Genomic DNA, 15,000 nt, shown 5'->3' on the forward strand with positions numbered 1-15,000 from the left:
CGGGGAGAGCGAACTCGGCAACGGGGGTGGCACATCGGTTGGGCTCGAGCAGGCGGCTTAGGAGCAACCGCGAGGGAACACGGCGGGGTCCGGGGGAAGGGCGACGGCCGCCCGCGACTCGTCACGGTAACCCAGGCGGGAAGCTGCGCTCCGTCCGAGTCAGACTCGGTCGTCGCGGCCCGGCTGAGGCTCGCTTGGTCGAGGGGGCGCGGCGCTGTGCCGGCGACTTTGCCCGCGCGAGGCACGTACGCTGTGGTCCGAAGGAAGAAGCGCGCGTCCCGAGTCAGACTCGGGCGCCGCAACCCGACGGTATCTCGCTGCGGCCAGGATGCGGAGTTGAGTCGGCACTGGGGGGATCCGGGAAGGACGAAGGGGCGGCGGCCAACAGTCGCAGCTCGTCGCCGCTGTCACCCAGACGGGAAGCTGCGCCCCGGCCGAGTCAGACTCGGTCGGTGCGGCCCGCTGCGGCCAGCTGGAGAGTGAGCTACGTGCCTGTACCGTGCTCCCGACGAACCGTCCCGGGGGGCTGGTGACGTCGCGCGATCGGCGCTTGATGCTGCGACCGGGAGGGAAGCTGCGCCCCGTCCGAGTCAGACTCGGTCGTTGCGGCCCACCCGAGCCCGCACGCCTCACGCGGAGGGGTCATACGCCCCGGCGGCCACGATAGACGTCCTCCCGCTTCGCGGTGGTCGGGAGGGCTTAGCGGATAGGTGCAGATGCGGGGGCGGCTTCCCGAGATAGCCGTCCCTAGGTTAGGCGAGGGTTTGAGAAACATCTTTCGCGGTAGACCGGCGCGGCCGGCGGACGCCCACGTGGCGTGCCGCGAGTCGGATCGCGCGCTCGGCCTCCGTTGATGGCCGCTAGGTGCGTGCGTGGAATCGGGGCGTCTCGGTCTCGCTGCCGTACGGCTCGCGCTAGGCCTGCGGGGGCGGCGTCGGAGCGCGCGCTCGCGCGGCGGCCGTAGCGCTAGAGGGCGACCCGCAAGTGGGGAGGAACCGTCCACCCAACGCCGGCGCTAGCCGGGGCCGGTGGGGGCCCTACCAAGGCGGGTCATGGTCGCATGTCGGTCGGTCCGGCCTCTGTTTACCGAGGCGGCCGGCACCTCCATCTGCCTTGGATGCCCCGAATCCGCAGACTTTCCTCCGGCCTCAGCTTAACGAGACGGCCGTTGCCTCCATCCTTGGATGTTAACATTCGCAGAGTTTCAGCTCCGGGCTAGGGCGGGTGAAGTCGTCTCGAACCACGTGCCTGAAGGCCGCCTCGCGCCGGATGCAGGCCCCGCTCTGTCGTGCGGTGTGACCGTCCAACGCGGGCATCGCTAGATTAGCCGTGGCCACGATCCTTCCACACCGCGAGCCTTTCGCCCTCGGCCGCTCAGTTCGCGGGCCGCTGATCCCGCTCCATCTCTCCGGCCTGTGTTTAAGGAGGCGGCCGGTCCTCCTTCCTTGGATGGACCATTCGCATATTTTTCGCCCGGCCTGTGTTTAAGGAGGCGGCCGGTAACTCCCTTTCTTGGATGAGACCCAACATTCGCATATTTTTCGCCCGGCCTGTGTTTAAGGAGGCGGCCGGTCCTCCCATTCTGCCAGTGTTCCTTGGACTTTGAATATTTCAAAGTCTTTCCGCCCAACATTCGCATATTTTTCGCCCGGCCTGTGTTTAAGGAGGCGGCCGGTCCTCCCATTCTGCCAGTGTTCCTTGGACTTTGAATATTTCAAAGTCTTTCCGCTCCGGGCTAGGGCGGGTGAGGTCGTCTCGAACCACGTGCCTGAAGGCCGCCTCGCGCCGGATGCAGGCCCCGCTCTGTCGTGCGGTGTGACCGTCCAACGCGGGCATCGCTAGATTAGCCGTGGCCACGATCCTTCCACACCGCGAGCCTTTCGCCCTCGGCCGGTGTCGGTCAACGTGTGGGTTTGGGGGGAAGGACGGCTGCCGGGAGCAGACAGCCGTCCCCGGGTGGGGTGTACAGTCCCTTCACCGCGGCCGCCGGGAGCAGACGGCCGTCGAGCGATTCTGCCATTGTTCCTAGGACTTTGTACATTTTAAAGACCCTCCGCGCGGGCCGCTGATCCCGCTCGGTCGCTCCGGCCTGTGTTTAAGGAGGCGGCCGGTCCTCCCATTCTGCCAGTGTTCCTTGGACTTTGAATATTTCAAAGTCTTTTCGCTCCGGGCTAGGGCGGGTGAGGTCGTCTCGAACCACGTGCCTGAAGGCCGCCTCGCGCCGGATGCAGGCCCCGCTCTGTCGTGCGGTGTGACCGTCCAACGCGGGCATCGCTAGATTAGCCGTGGCCACGATCCTTCCACACCGCGAGCCTTTCGCCCTCGGCCGGTGTCGGTCAACGTGTGGGGTGGGGGGGAAGGACGGCTGCCGGGAGCAGACAGCCGTCCCCGGGTGGGGTGTACAGTCCCTTCACCGCGGCCGCCGGGAGCAGACGGCCGTCGAGCGATTCTGCCATTGTCCCTAGGACTTTGTACATTTGGAAGACCCTGCGCGCGGGCCGCTGATCCCGCTCGGTCGCTCCGGCCTGTGTTTAAGGAGGCGGCCGGTCCTCCCATTCTGCCAGTGTTCCTTGGACTTTGAAAAGTCTTTCCGCTCCGGGCTAGGGCGGGTGAGGTCGTCTCGAACCACGTGCCTGAAGGCCGCCTCGCGCCGGATGCAGGCCCCGCTCTGTCGTGCGGTGTGACCGTCCAACGCGGGCATCGCTAGATTAGCCGTGGCCACGATCCTTCCACACCGCGAGCCTTTCGCCCTCGGCTGATGTTCAACCAACGTGTGGGGAGGGGGTTATGGACGGCTGCCGGGAGCAGACAGCCGTCCCCGGGAGGGGAGACTTCACGGCGGCCGCCGGGAGCAGACGGCCGTCGAGAGATTCTGCCAGTGTTCCTTGGACTTTGACTATTTCAAAGTCTTTCCGCTCCGGGCTAGGGCGGGTGAGGTCGTCTCGAACCACGTGCCTGAAGGCCGCCTCGCGCCGGATGCAGGCCCCGCTCTGTCGTGCGGTGTGACCGTCCAACGCGGGCATCGCTAGATTAGCCGTGGCCACGATCCTTCCACACCGCGAGCCTTTCGCCCTCGGCCGGTGTTCGCTCAACGCGCGGGCCGCTGATCCCGCTCCATCTCTCCGGCCTGTGTTTAAGGAGGCGGCCGGTCCTCCCATTCTGCCAGTGTTCCTTGGACTTTGAAAATTTCAAAGTCTTTCCGCTCCGGGCTAGGGCGGGTGAGGTCGTCTCGAGCCACGTGCCTGAAGGCCGCCTCGCGCCGGATGCAGGCCCCGCTCTGTCGTGCGGTGTGACCGTCCAACGCGGGCATCGCTAGATTAGCCGTGGCCACGATCCTTCCACACCGCGAGCCTTTCGCCCTCGGCTGGTGTTCGTCCAACGTGTGGGGAGGGGGTTAAGGACGGCTGCCGGGAGCAGACAGCCGTCCCCGGGAGGGGAGACTTCACGGCGGCCGCCGGGAGCAGACGGCCGTCGAGAGATTCTGCCAGCGTTCCTTGTACTTTGAATATTTCACAGCCGTGCTCGCACTTAGGAAATTTTCGAGCGCTGTGGCACTTAGACATTTTTCGTCAAGAGAGGCACTTAGAAATTTTTCGTCAAGAGAGGCACTTAGAAATTTTTCGTCAAGAGAGGCACTTAGAAAATTTTTCTCTCTCTCTCTGTGTGCCTTCCAGGGTGCTTTGCCGTGCAACCCTGCCTGGGTGGCCGAGCAGGGGGCGATGCTGGCGGTTAAACCAGCGCTCGACTCTTCGCCGTTCTTTACCGTCAATTCCGCGCCCCCCATGCTCGTTCTGACTATATTTTGCGAAAGGGGAGTAAATCGTTGATGAGTACGCTGACTAGTGGGACCAACCATCGTACTCTGGCGCACCTGAAGACCAAAGTTGGTACTGCACCCTACCCCTGGTACCCCAACCCCTGGTACCTAAAGAGGGAGAGGCCGAATTTTCGCTTTCGGCGGCCGACCGCGGGAACCAGCCGAGGCGGACACTTTTCGGCTCAAGAGCCGTTGGCACTTAGAAAAAATTCGCACAAGTTGGCAGGACTTCCAGGAGAAGAGGCCGAATTTTCGCTTTTGGTGGCCGTTATGGGGAACCAGCCGAGGCGGACACTTTTCGGCTGTTGAGTCGTTGGCACTTAGAAAATATTTGCCAAACTTGGCTTGACTTCCAGGAGAAGAGGCCGAATTTTCACTTTTGGTGGCCGACCTGGGGAACCAGCCGAGGCGGACACTTTTCGGCTCAAGAGCCGTTGGCACTTAGAAAATATTTGCCAAACTTGGCTTGACTTCCAGGAGAAGAGGCCGAATTTTCACTTTTGGTGGCCGACCTGGGGAACCAGCCGAGGCGGACACTTTTCGGCTCAAGAGCCGTTGGCACTTAGAAAATATTTGCCAAACTTGGCTTGACTTCCAGGAGAAGAGGCCGAATTTTCACTTTTGGTGGCCGTTATGGGGAACCAGCCGAGGCGGACACTTTTCGGCTCAAGAGCCGTTGGCACTTAGAAAATATTTGCCAAACATGGCTTGACTTCCAGGAGAAGAGGCCGAATTTTCACTTTTGGTGGCCGTTATGGGGAACCAGCCGAGGCGGACACTTTTCGGCTCAAGAGCCGTTGGCACTTAGAAAATATTTGCCAAACTTGGCTTGACTTCCAGGAGAAGAGGCCGAATTTTCACTTTTGGTGGCCGACCTGGGGAACCAGCCGAGGCGGACACTTTTCGGCTCAAGAGCCGTTGGCACTTAGAAAATATTTGCCAAACATGGCTTGACTTCCAGGAGAAGAGGCCGAATTTTCACTTTTGGTGGCCGTTATGGGGAACCAGCCGAGGCGGACACTTTACGCTGGTTGAGTCGTTGGCACTTAGAAAATATTTGCCAAACTTGGCTTGACTTCCAGGAGAAGAGGCCGAATTTTCACTTTTCATGGCCGTTATGGGGAACCAGCCGAGGCGGACACTTTGCGCTGGTTGAGTCGTTGGCACTTAGAAAATATTTGCCAAACTTGGCTTGACTTCCAGGAGAAGAGGCCGAATTTTCACTTTTGGTGGCCGTTATGGGGAACCAGCCGAGGCGGACACTTTAGGCTGGTTGAGTCGTTGGCACTCAGAAAATATTCGCCAAACTTGGCCAGACTTCCAGGAGAAGAGGCCGAATTTTCACTTGTGGTACCCGACCTGGGGAACCAGCCGAGGCGGACACTTTAGGCTGGTTGAGTCGTTGGCACTTAGAAAATATTCGCCAAACTTGGCCAGACTTCCAGGAGAAGAGGCCGAATTTTCACTTGTTCTGGCCGTTATGGGGAACCAGCCGAGGCGGACACTTTACGCTGGTTGAGTCGTTGGCACTTAGAAAATATTCGCCAAACTTGGCCAGACTTCCAGGAGAAGAGGCCGAATTTTCACTTGTTCTGGCCGTTATGGGGAACCAGCCGAGGCGGACACTTTACGGCTGTTGAGTCGTTGGCACTTAGAAAATATTCGCCAAACTTGGCCAGACTTCCAGGAGAAGAGGCCGAATTTTCACTTGTTCTGGCCGACCTGGGGAACCAGACGAGGCGGACACATCACCCCGCAAGTGACGTTGGCACTTTGAAAATATTCGCCAAACTTGGCCAGACTTCCAAGAGAAGAGGCCGAATTTTCACTTGTTCTGGCCGACCTGGGGAACCAGACGAGGCGGACACATCACCCCGCAAGTGCCGTTGGCACTTTGAAAATATTCGCCAAACTTGGCCAGACTTCCAGGAGAAGAGGCCGAATTTTCACTTGTTCTGGCCGACCTGGGGAACCAGACGAGGCGGACACATCACCCCGCAAGTGCCGTTGGCACTTTGAAAATATTCGCCAAACTTGGCCGGACTTCCAGGAGAAGAGGCCGAATTTTCACTTTTTCTGGCCGACCTGGGGAACCAGACGAGGCGGACACATCACCCCGCAAGTGCCGTTGGCACTTTGAAAATATTCGAAACTTCCATCAAACACACATCGGCTTTTTCGCCGTCGCTGTCCGGCCTGGGCACCATCGTGGCTCGGACAGTTCGTGTGCCAGCTTCCGTTGGCACTTAGAACATTTTTCAAAATAAAAATAAACAGTCCTGCACATACGTGCCGACTATATTTTGCGAAAGGGGAGTAAACCGATGAGTACACTAACTAGGGGGACCAACAGACCGTAGTGGTCTCCCCTGGTACCTAAATGCATACCCCTGGTACCTCAGCGACTACCCCTGGTACCTAAATGCGTTCCCCTGGTACCTCAGAGAGGCCGAATTATCACATTCCGTGGCCGAACTAGGGAACCGGACGAGGCGGACACTTTTCCGGGAGAGACCCGATGGCACTTAGAAAATATTCGCTCAAGTTGGCAGGACTTCCAGAGCAAGAGGCCGAATTTTCGCTCGTTCGGGCCGACTCGGGGAACCAGCCGAGTCGGACACGTTACGGCAGAATAGCCGTTGGCACTTAGAAAATATTCGCTAAAGTTTGTCGGACTTCCAGAGCAAGAGGCCGAATTTTCACAATATGTGGCCGAACTAGGGAACCGGACGAGTCGGACACTTTTCCGGGCAAGACCCGATGGCACTTAGAAAATATTCGCTCAAGTTGGCAGGACTTCCAGAGCAAGAGGCCGAATTTTCACATTATGTGGCCGAACTAGGGAACCAGCCGAGTCGGACACTTTTCCGGGCAAGACCCGATGGCACTTAGAAAATATTCGCTCAAGTTGGCAGGACTTCCAGAGCAAGAGGCCGAATTTTCGCTCGTTCGGGCCGACTCGGGGAACCAGACGAGTCGGACACTTTTCCGGGCAAGACCCGATGGCACTTAGAAAATATTCGCTCAAGTTGGCAGGACTTCCAGAGCAAGAGGCCGAATTTTCACATTATGTGGCCGAACTAGGGAACCAGCCGAGTCGGACACTTTTCCGGGCAAGACCCGATGGCACTTAGAAAATATTCGCTCAAGTTGGCAGGACTTCCAGAGCAAGAGGCCGAATTTTCGCTCGTTCGGGCCGACTCGGGGAACCAGCCGAGTCGGACACTTTTCCGGGCAAGACCCGATGGCACTTAGAAAATATTCGCTCAAGTTGGCAGGACTTCCAGAGCAAGAGGCCGAATTCTCACATTATGTGGCCGAACTAGGGAACCGGACGAGTCGGACACTTTTCCGGGCAAGACCCGATGGCACTTAGAAAATTTTCGCTCAAGTTGGCAGGACTTCCAGAGCAAGAGGCCGAATTTTCACATTCTGTGGCCGAACTAGGGAACCGGACGGGTCGGACACTTTTCCGGGCAAGACCCGATGGCACTTTGAAAATATTCGCTCAAGTTGGCAGGACTTCCAGAGCAAGAGGCCGGATTTTCACATTATGTGGCCGAACTAGGGAACCGGCCGAGTCGGACACTTTTCCGGGCAAGACCCGATGGCACTTAGAAAATATTCGCTCAAGTTGGCAGGACTTCCAGAGCAAGAGGCCGAATTTTCGCTCGTTCGGGCCGACTCGGGGAACCAGCCGAGTCGGACACTTTTCCGGGCAAGACCCGATGGCACTTAGAAAATATTCGCTCAAGTTGGCAGGACTTCCAGAGCAAGAGGCCGAATTTTCACTCGGTCGGGCCGACTCGGGGAACCAGCCGAGTCGGACACGTTACGGCCGAACACCCGTTGGCACTTAGAAAATATTCGCTCAAGTTGGCAGGACTTCCAGAGCAAGAGGCCGAATTTTCACTCGGTCGGGCCGACTCGGGGAACCAGCCGAGTCGGACACGTTACGGCCGAACACCCGTTGGCACTTAGAAAATATTCGCTCAAGTTGGCAGGACTTCCAGGCGAAGAGGCTGAATTTTCGCTCGTTCGGGCCGACTCGGGGAACCAGCCGAGTCGGACACATTACGGCCGAACACCCGTTGGCACTTAGAAAATATTCGCCAAAGTCGGCCGGACTTCCAGGCGAAGAGGCTGAATTTTCGCTCGTTCGGGCCGACTCGGGGAACCAGCCGAGTCGGACACATTTCGGCGTAACACCCGTTGGCACTTAGAAAATATTCGCCAAAGTTCGTTGGACCTCCAGGCGAAGAGGCCGAATTTTCGCTCGTTCGGGCCGACTCGGGGAACCAGCCGAGTCGGACACATTACGGCCGAACACCCGTTGGCACTTAGAAAATATTCGCCAAAGTTCGTCGGACTTCCAGGCGAAAAGGCCGAATTTTCGCTCGTTCGGGCCGACTCGGGGAACCAGCCGAGTCGGACACATTTCGGCGCAACACCCGTTGGCACTTAGAAAATATTCGCCAAAGTTCGTTGGACCTCCAGGCGAAGAGGCCGAATTTTCGCTCGTTCGGGCCGACTCGGGGAACCAGCCGAGTCGGACACATTACGGTGTAACACCCGTTGGCACTTAGAAAATATTCGCCAAAGTCGGCCGGACTTCCAGGCGAAGAGGCCGAATTTTCGCTCGTTCGGGCCGACTCGGGGAACCAGCCGAGTCGGACACATTTCGGCGCAACACCCGTTGGCACTTAGAAAATATTCGCCCAAGTCGGCCGGACTTCCAGGCGAAGAGGCCGAATTTTCACTTTTTCTGGCCGACCGGAGGAACCAGCCGCGTCGGACACATTACGGCCGAACACCCGTTGGCACTTAGAAATTATTCGCCAAAGTTCGTCGGACCTCCAGAGCGAGAGGCCGAATTTTCACTTTTTCTGGCCGGCCGGAGAACCAGCCGAGGCGGACACATCACGCCGCTTTTGCCGTTGGCATATTCGAAACTTCCAGAATCGGCTTTTTCGCCGTCGCTGTCCGGCCTGGGCACCATCGTGGCTCGGACACGTCGTGTGCCAGCGTCCGCTGGCACTTAGAAAATTTTTCAAAATAAAAATAAACAGTCCTGCACATACGTGCCCACTATATTTTGCGAAAGGGGAGTAAACCGTCGATGAGTACGCTGACTAGTGGGACCAACCATCGCACTCTGGCGCACCTGAAGACCAAAGTTGGTACTGCACCCTACCCCTGGTACCCAAACGGGGTAGAGGCCGATTTTTCGCTTTTGGCGGCCGACCTAGGGAACCAGAAGAGGCGGACACTTTTCCGAGCAAGTGCCGATGGCACTTAGAAAATTTTCGCGCAAGTTGACGGGACTTCCAGAGCGAGAGGCCGAATAATCGTCATTTGTGGCCGACTTGGGAACCAGCGAAGGCGGATAGGAAGTGGAGCGGGTCCCGCCGGCTGGTCCGCGGGCCAATTGCGGTCCCGCGAGTTAGCGATCGCGGTCCGGAATTCTGGCCGACTTGGGAACCAGCGAAGGCGGATAGGAAGTGGAGCGGGTCCCGCCGGCTGGTCCGCGGGCCAATTGCGGTCCCGCGAGTTAGCGATCGCGGTCCGGAATTCTGGCCGACTTGGGAACCAGCGAAGGCGGATAGGAAGTGGAGCGGGTCCCGCCGGCTGGTCCGCGGGCCAATTGCGGTCCCGCGAGTTAGCGATCGCGGTCCGGAATTCTGGCCGACTTGGGAACCAGCGAAGGCGGATGGGTGGTCACCGAGGTCCCGCCGGCTGGTCCGCGGGCCATTTAGGGTCCCGCGAGTTACCGATCGCGGTCCGGAATTCTAGCCGGCCAGGGACCACCGCGAGGCGGATGGGTGGTCACCGAGGTCCCGCCGGCTGGTCCGCGGGCCATTTAGGGTCCCGCGAGTTACCGATCGCGGTCCGGAATTCTAGCCGGCCGGGGACCACCGCGAGGCGGATGGGTGGTCACCGACGTCCCGCCGGCTGGTCCGCGGGCCATTTAGGGTCCCGCGAGGTACCGATCGCGGTCCGGAATTCTAGCCGGCCGGGGACCACCGCGAGGCGGATGGGTGGTCACCGAGGTCCCGCCGGCTGGTCCGCGGGCCATTTAGGGTCCCGCGAGGTACCGATCGCGGTCCGGAATTCTACCCGGCCGGGGACCACCGCGAGGCGGATGGGTGGTCACCGACGTCCCGCCGGCTGGTCCGCGGGCCATTTAGGGTCCCGCGAGGTACCGATCGCGGTCCGGAATTCTAGCCGGCCGGGGACCACCGCGAGGCGGATGGGTGGTCACCGAGGTCCCGCCGGCTGGTCCGCGGGCCATTTAGGGTCCCGCGAGGTACCGATCGCGGCCCGGAATTCTAGCCGGCCAGGGACCACCGCGAGGCGGATGGGTGGTCACCGACGTCCCGCCGGCTGGTCCGCGGGCCATTTAGGGTCCCGCGAGTTAGCGATCGCGGTCCGGAATTCTACCCGGCCGGGGACCACCGCGAGGCGGATGGGTCTTCACCGAGGTCCCGCCGGCTGGTCCGCGGGCCATTTAGGGTCCCGCGAGTTAGCGATCGCGGTCCGGAATTCTAGCCGGCCAGGGACCACCGCGAGGCGGATGGGTGGTCACCGAGGTCCCGCCGGCTGGTCCGCGGGCCATTTAGGGTCCCGCGAGTTACCGATCGCGGTCCGGAATTCTAGCCGGCCGGGGACCACCGCGAGGCGGATGGGTCTTCACCGAGGTCCCGCCGGCTGGTCCGCGGGCCATTTAGGGTCCCGCGAGTTAGCGATCGCGGTCCGGAATTCTAGCCGGCCGGGAACCACCGCGAGGCGGATGGGTGGTCACCGAGGTCCCGCCGGCTGGTCCGCGGGCCATTTAGGGTCCCGCGAGTTACCGATCGCGGCCCGGAATTCTAGCCGGCCGGGGACCACCGCGAGGCGGATGGGTCGTCACCGAGGTCCCGCCGGCTGGTCCGCGGGCCATTTAGGGTCCCGCGAGTTAGCGATCGCGGTCCGGAATTCTAGCCGGCCAGGGACCACCGCGAGGCGGATGGGTGGTCACCGAGGTCCCGCCGGCTGGTCCGCGGGCCATTTAGGGTCCCGCGAGTTACCGATCGCGGTCCGGAATTCTAGCCGGCCGGGGACCACCGCGAGGCGGATGGGTCTTCACCGAGGTCCCGCCGGCTGGTCCGCGGGCCATTTAGGGTCCCGCGAGTTAGCGATCGCGGTCCGGAATTCTAGCCGGCCGGGAACCACCGCGAGGCGGATGGGTGGTCACCGAGGTCCCGCCGGCTGGTCCGCGGGCCATTTAGGGTCCCGCGAGTTACCGATCGCGGCCCGGAATTCTAGCCGGCCGGGGACCACCGCGAGGCGGATGGGTCGTCACCGAGGTCCCGCCGGCTGGTCCGCGGGCCATTTAGGGTCCCGCGAGTTAGCGATCGCGGTCCGGAATTCTAGCCGGCCGGGGACCACCGCGAGGCGGATGGGTGGTCACCGACGTCCCGCCGGCTGGTCCGCGGGCCATTTAGGGTCCCGCGAGTTAGCGATCGCGGTCCGGAATTCTAGCCGGCCGGGGACCACCGCGAGGCGGATGGGTGGTCACCGAGGTCCCGCCGGCTGGTCCGCGGGCCATTTAGGGTCCCGCAAGTTAGCTGTCGCGGCCCGGAATCCACGCCGGCCAGGGACCACCCAGAGGCCGTGCACACGCGCCGGGTGGCAAGAAATACCTCCAGCCGAGCGGATATGCACTTTATAAGCACCTTGGACGAGATGGCAGACCCTTACTAGACTTCCAGCACCTCGGCTAAGCATCTTACACGTCCCGCTGATCTTCCAGAAGACCTCCAGCCGGTTCGCATGGTGCTTTCCTTCTCACTCTCCCAGCCGGCCCAGGCTTCCAGCACCCCGGCTAAGCGTTCTCCACGGCCCGCTGTGCTTCCAGAAGAGCTCCAGCCGGTCCTCATGGTGCTTTCATCCTCACTCTCCCAGCCGAACGAGGCTTCCAGAGCCCCGGTTAAGCATTTTACGCGGCCCGCCGAGCCTCCACAGCACTTCCAGGCGGTTCTCCGGCTGCTTTCCTCCTCACTGTTTAAGCCGAACGAGGCTTCCAGAGCCCCGGTTAAGCATTTTACGCGGCCCGCCGAGCCTCCACAGCACTTCCAGGCGGTTCTCCGGCTGCTTTCCTCCTCACTGTTTAAGCCGAACGAGGCTTCCAGAGCCCCGGTTAAGCATTTTACGCGGCCCGCCGAGCCTCCACAGCACTTCCAGCCGGTTCTCCGGCTGCTTTCCTCCTCACTGTTTAAGCCGAACGAGGCTTCCAGAGCCCCGGCTAAACGTTTCACGCGGCCCGCTGAACTTCCAGAGCACCTCCAGCCGGTTCCACGGCTGCTTTCCTCCTCACTTTATAAGCCGAACGAGGCTTCCAGAGCCCCGGCTAAGCGTTTTACGCGGCCCGCCGAGCTTCCACAGCACCTCCAGCCGGTCCTCATGGTGCTTTCCTCCTAACTATTGACGCCCGAGGAGGCTTCCAGCGCCCCGGCTAAGCGTTTTACGCGGCCCGCTGAGCTTCCAGAGCACCTCCAGCCGGTTCCACGGGTGCTTTCCTCCTCACTCTTGAAGCCCGAGGAGGCTTCCAGAGCCTCGGCTAAGCGTTTTACGCGGCCCGCTGAGCTTCCACAGCACCTCCAGCCGGTTCTCATGATGCATTCCTCCTCACTCTTTAAGCCGAACGAGGCTTCCAGAGCCTCGGCTAAGCGTTTTACGCGGCCCGCTGGACTTCCACAGCACCCCCAGCCGGTTCTTATGATGCTTTCCTCCTAACTCTTGACGCCCGAGGAGGCTTCCAGCACCCCGGCTAAGCGTTTTACGCGGCCCGCCGAGCTTCCACAGCACCTCCAGCCGGTTCTCATCAGGCTTTCCTCCTAACTCTTGAAGCCCGAGGAGGCTTCCAGAGCCTCGGCTAAGCGTTTTACGCGGCCCGCTGAGCTTCCACAGCACCTCCAGCCGGTTCTCATCAGGCTTTCCTCCTAACTCTTGACGCCCGAGGAGGCTTCCAGAGCCCCGGCTAAGCGTTTTACGCGGCCCGCTGAGCTTCCACAGCACCTCCAGCCGGTTCCCCGAGTGCTTACCTCCTCACTTTCTAAGCCGAACGAGGCTTCCAGCGCCCCGGCTAAGCGTTTTACGCAGCCCGCTGAGCTTCCACAGCACCTCCAGCCGGTTCCACGGGTGCTTTCCTCCTCACTCTTGACGCCCGAGGAGACTTCCAGCACCCCGGCTAAGCGTTTTACGCGGCCCGCTGAGCTTCCAGAGCACCTCCAGCCGGTTCCCCGGGTGCATTCCTCCTCACTTTCTAAGCCGAACGAGGCTTCCAGAGCCCCGGCTAAGCGTTTTACGCGGCCCGCTGAACTTCCACAGCACCTCCAGCCGGTTCCCCGAGTGCTTTCCTCCTCACTTTCTAAGCCGAACGAGGCTTCCAGAGCCCCGGCTAAGCGTTTTACGCGGCCCGCCGAGCTTCCACAGCACCTCCAGCCGGTTCTCATGATGCATTCCTCCTCACTTTCTAAGCCGAACGAGGCTTCCAGAGCCCCGGCTAAGCGTTTTACGCGGCCCGCTGGACTTCCACAGCACCTCCAGCCGGTTCCCCGAGTGCTTTCCACCTCACTTTCTAAGCCGAACGAGGCTCCAAGCGCCCCGGCTAAGCGTTCTCCGCGTCCCGTTGATCTCCCCGGAGGTCGTAACGGGGAAATACCTCCCTCCAGCGGACACGGAGAGAAATTACACCGCCTCTCGCACACAGGCGGGTAAACGGCGGGAGTAACTATGACTCTCTTAAGGTAGCCTGACTTGACATCTCTTTAACGGTTCGTGGATAAATACATGATATATACAACTTATGCTCGCATTTACAGCCAAATAATATAAAGTGAGCATTCGGTTATAAACATTGTATTCATAATGTTTATAGGTGATGTTAATATTTATATATTTAATGTTTATAGGTGATGTTAATATTTATATATTTAATGTTTATAGGTGATGTTAATATTTATATATTTATTTTGTACATCATGTTATGGTTGTACGACACTTGCTATAGGATCATGATGTGATCATATCGGCGGGAGTCGGCCCGGGCTCCGGGTGAAGAGGCCGAATTCTCGACACTCGCGGCCGACCGGGGAACCAGCAGAGGCGGACGCATCGCGACGCGAGAGCCCTTGGCACTTAGAAAAATTTTGGCAAAAGTTGAGCCGCGCTCCAGGTGAAGAGGCCGAATTCTCGCTACTCGTGGCCGACCGGGGAACCAGCAGAGGCGGACGCATCACGGCGCAAGAGCCCTTGGCACTTAGAAAAAATTGGGCAAAAGTCGCTCCGCGCTCCAGGTGAAGAGGCCGAATTCTCGCCACTCGTGGCCGACTGGGGAACCAGCAGAGGCGGACGCATCGCGGCGCAAGAGCCCTTGGCACTTAGAAAAAATTGGGCAAAAGTCGAGCCGCGCTCCAGGTGAAGAGGCCGAATTCTCGCTACTCGTGGCCGACCAGGGAACCAGCGAAGGCGGGTAAGCTTTCAAGAGAGCCCCGCCGGCTGGTCCGCGGGCCGAACGTGGTCCCGTCACCTACCGACAGCGGACGCCGATCCATTCCCGGCAAGGACCACCGAGAGGCGGACACGCTCACCGACGAGCCCCGCCGGCCGGTCCGCGGCGGGAAATGCGCCCTCTGGCGGACACGCCGTTGTAAATGAATGGGCTTTGGCACTTAGTGCATTTTCGCTGAAGTTGAGCCGCGCTCCGGGCGAAGAGGCCGAATTCTCGCTACTCGCGGCCGACCGGGGAACCAGCGAAGGTGGGTAAGCTTTCAAGAGAGCCCCGCCGGCTGGTCCGCGGGCCGAACGTGGTCCCGTCACCTACCGACAGCGGACGCCGTTCCATTCCCGGCAAGGACCACCGAGAGGCGGACACGCTCACCGACGAGCCCCGCCGGCCGGTCCGCGGCGGGAAATGCGCCCTCTGGCGGACACGCCGTTGTAAATGAATGGGCTTTGGCACTTAGTGCATTTTCGCTGAAGTTGAGCCGCGCTCCGGGCGAAGAGGCCGAATCCTCGCCACTCGCGGCCGACCGGGGAACCAGCGAAGGCGGGTAAGCTTTCAAGAGAGCCCCGCCGGCTGGTCCGCGGGCCGAACGTGGTCCCGTAAAGTACCGACAGCGGACGGCGACCCACGCCCGGCA

Source organism: Syngnathus floridae, unplaced genomic scaffold (assembly GCF_059516105.1).
Source record: "Syngnathus floridae isolate MCC-2025c unplaced genomic scaffold, RoL_Sflo_1.0 HiC_scaffold_28, whole genome shotgun sequence".
Taxonomy (NCBI): Eukaryota; Metazoa; Chordata; class Actinopteri; order Syngnathiformes; family Syngnathidae; genus Syngnathus; species Syngnathus floridae.